The sequence below is a fragment of the Carlito syrichta genome, unplaced genomic scaffold (genome assembly GCF_000164805.1).
Source record: "Carlito syrichta isolate Samal-C Ts95f unplaced genomic scaffold, Tarsius_syrichta-2.0.1 Scaffold316392, whole genome shotgun sequence".
NCBI lineage: Eukaryota > Metazoa > Chordata > Mammalia > Primates > Tarsiidae > Carlito > Carlito syrichta.
Window position 1 is genome coordinate 72,541 of NW_007260488.1, and position 4,249 is coordinate 76,789.

Genomic DNA, 4,249 nt, shown 5'->3' on the forward strand with positions numbered 1-4,249 from the left:
GCTCAGGCAATCCACTCACCTCAGCCTCCTAAAGGCGCGGGATCACAGGCTGAGCCACCGGGCCCGGCTGCCTCAGCCTTTCAAGTAGCTGGGACTACTGGTATGTGCCACCACGCCTGGCTAATTATGTATTTATTTATTATAGAGACAAGGTCTCGCCATGTTGTCCTGGCTGGTCTCAAACCTCTGGGCTCAGGCAATCCTGTGGCCTCGGCCTCCTAAAGTGCTGGGATTACAGGCATGAGCCACCATGTCTGGACTGGCAGGTTTTTGAAACAGCCTTTTCAGGCAGTTTTGCCCCTGCACTGAAACCTTGCCCTACCTGGGGGATATTTATATTTTATATTGTATATAATTTTATATCCATTTATTATTAACACCTACACAGTACATATATGTGTTCTTCGCACATGGAACCAATATAATGACATTCATTTTAAAGTCTCAGGTTTTATAACCATCTTGGATTTTTGATCTAGGAGGTAGCCTGAACTTTGAAAGGAGATGCAGTCCTCTCAGTCAGCAATGTTCAATTTTTTTTAAAATGTGAGGTACATGTGTCATTTAAAATTTTCTAGGCCAGGTGCGGTGCCTCAAGCCTGTAATCTCAGCACTTTGGGAGGCCGAGGTAAGGGGATTGCCTGAGCCCATGGGTTCAAGACCAGCCTGGGAAACTTGGCGAGACCTCATCTCTACAAGAAGTCAAAAAATTAGCCAGCCGTGGTAGCATGCACCTGTAGTTCCAGCTACTTGGAAGGCTGAGGCAGAAGGATCACCTGAGCCCAGCAGATCGATGCTGGGGTGGCCATGAACAGCGTGCCACTGCTCCAGCCTAGGCGGTGGAGTGAGACTCCAACTCAAAAAAAAATTATAGTAACCACATAAGAAACAAGTAAAATTGATTGTAAAGATTTATTAAGCCCAATATATTCAAAATATTATTTTAATTTGTAATCAATATAAAAACATTAATACTCATTAAATGTTTTTTGAGTGTCTAGTATGCCTCAGTTTACTGAAGTTTACTATAGTTGAGTAGCCTATTCCAGGTACTCAACAGCCCCAGGAAGACAACAGCTGTCACATGGAAGTGCAGCTTTGAGGGCTTTGACTCCCCTGACCTCGGGGAGCTGAAAGGCTTGAACCATTTTTTACTGCCACAGGCAAAGGAACACCGCTTCTTACTATAATTTTTATATTCAAGCTCAAAAGTGGGAGAGAAGTTGCCCTGAGACAGAGCAGGGCTGCAAGCAGGAGGTGTCCACAGGTAGACTACTGCCTCCCAGAAAATTTCCTGAAGTTCCTAGACAGGTGATTTTTTCTTCTCCCTTAAGCAGCTTACTATTGTAATTTTTTTTTCTTTTACTTTTTAGTTTCTAAAATTGTGGGGTACAAGTCAGGATTGGGTACATAAATGGTTTAGGTACAGCAATTTTTTTCATCTTAGGTGTATTTTGTCTGAAGTTATACCTTATGTATCATTATATGCCCAGCTATCTCAGTCAGCACAATGCTCATGAGACTCATGTAGGGTGTGTGTTTCAGTGCTGAGTAGTTTTCTGTTGTATAAATGCTCTACAATCTGTTCAACCGTTTTTCCATTGATAGATGCTTGGGTCGTTGCTGTGTGGGCTATAACTAAAGGGACTATAAATATTCTTAAACAAAAGTATTTTGTATTAAATTTAATTTATTATTATAATTTAAATGTAATTTTGTTTTCATTTTTTAGTGGTTGCTCCAGGGATTACAATATTTACATATTACAATTACATGTTTACATATCACAGTTTACTTTGAGTTAATACTGTGTTATTTGAGTAAATACAAAATATAAAATCTTTGCTAAAAAACAGTTCAGTTTCTGTTTTTTTCTGCTATGATTATAAATTTTACATTTACATGTTATAAATAATGCAATGCATTGTTATACATTTTAAATAGTCATAATCTTTTAAAGAAATAAAGAGAAAGTTGTTATAAATATTTTGAGAGATATGTTGAGGCTATATATACTGTATCTCTTTTAAGTTGCATCCAGAATTTTTGCATTCATGAGTGAGTCTTGCCAAAAGTAATTATTGCCATGATACTGTAGTTGAAATTTTTTATTCTGCATTATCCATCTACATTTATTATTTGAAATTCTTCTGTAAAAAAATTCTTTATTTTTTCTCCTTCCCTTTTTTTCTTCTTTGCCTTTCTTTCTTTACTTTTCTTTCCTTCTTTTCTTTCTTTCTTTTTCTCTCTTTCTCTCTCTCTTTCTTGCTTTCTTATTTGATCTCCTGACTAATCAATTGAGGGCTATGAAGGGGTCCAAGTGGAAGCAATTAGAACTGTTATACATAGGAACATGGTAAAATAAAAGAAATACCACCTTCTTGGAAGGATTGGAGACATTAGTGCCACCATCGATGACATAAAGGACCCAGGGGTTATGATTCCCACCACAACTATGCTCAACTTGCCTATTTGGACTATGCAAATGACTGATATCTTGGAAAACACTTACCCAGGTGGTGACTCCAAGTGCAGCTGCTTCCCCAGATGTGGCTTCATTGAGTACGTTAACACATCCCCTGGTTCTGACTTCCAGCAAATGCTTTTTGCCTGGTAGCTTTTTGCTCCATAACCATCCATAAGGCCCACCAGAAGCAGCTTGCTTTCAACTGGCAAGGTCAGCCATACATCTCATTGTCTTACCTTAGAATCTATCAACTCTCTTGGGCTAGGACATGATTTAGGTTACAGCGACCCTGACCCCCTTTTCCTTCTCAAAAGATGTTACAGTGATTCATGACATTGATAACATTATGCTGACTGGACCTAGTGAGCAATAATTAGCAATTTCTCTAGTCAGTAAAACATTCACATCACAGGGGGAGAAAAATAACTCCCAACAAAAATTCACTGACCTTCACCTCAATAATTTCTAAGGGTCCAGGGGTGTAGAGTGTGAAGATATTCCTCCCAAGGTTACGAATAAGTTGTTAAATTTGTATTCTTTTGAAACAAGAAAAGAGGTGCGTTGCCTAGTGGACATTTTGAGATTTGAGAGTCAATATACTTCTAATTTGGAAGTGTTTCCCTGGGCCATTTTCCATATGTTCCCAAAGGCTGCCAGTTTTGACTGGGGTCCAGAACAAGAGAAGACTCTGTAATGAACCCAGATTTCTATGCAAAATGATCTGGCACATGGGCCATATGATCCAGTAGATTTAACAGGCACATGGGCCATATGATCCAGTAGAACTAACAGACAGGGTTGCTGCCTGGGATGTTTGGAAGGCCTTTAGAGGTGAATTACAGTGCAGGTCCTTAACATTTTGCGCAAAACCCAGACATCATCTATGAATAACTACTCCACTTTTGAGAAACAGATCTTAGCCTACTTCTGGGCATTAGTAGAGACTGGATGCTTAAAATATGTGTCACCAAGTTACCATGCGACCTGTGCTGTCTATCCTGATCTAGGTGTTATCTGACCCACAAAGCCTTTAAGTGACGTGTGCACAACAGCACTCCACCACTGAAATATCATGATGCACACTTGACTGGCCCTGAACATGCCCTGGAGGCATAAGTGAGTGACATAAGAAGTGGCCTAAATGCCCTACTCCTGCTACACTTCCTTCTCTCTCCCAGCCTGCACCTACTATAGTCTCAAAGGAAGTTCCCCATGATTCACTGATAAAGGAAGAGGAGATTCAGGACTGCTTATATATAGTTCTGCGTGATATGCAGATACCACCCAATGTGGACAGCTCAGAGCTAGTCCCATAAAGGACAGCCATGAAGTGCAATCCTGCTGTGAACTGAGCTTCCAATAGTACACCTGGTTGTCTACTTTGCATAGGAGAAACAACCAAATATGCAATTACAGACCCAGTGATGAGCCTTACGTGAATGTTCTCCGAACAGTAGTCTCAGCAGTGAGGATTTTAATCATTAAGTGGATAAGATGACCTGTTATGTGGGCACCAGTCAGACTGTTTCCCAGCCTCCTCAGTCACTGTCCAAGGGGCTCATAAACAAAGTGGCCATAGTAACAGGAATGGGGCTAGGCATGGACTCAGCAATAGGAACCTCCACTTAACAAGGCCAGCCTGGCTATGGCCATGGCTCAGTACCCAATCTGCCAGCAGCAGAAATGAACACTGAGTTCCCAATATGGCACTACTCCTGGCATGTTAATTCATCATCTGGTGACTGGTTGATTCCACTGGATGCCTTTCATCATGGAAGGGGT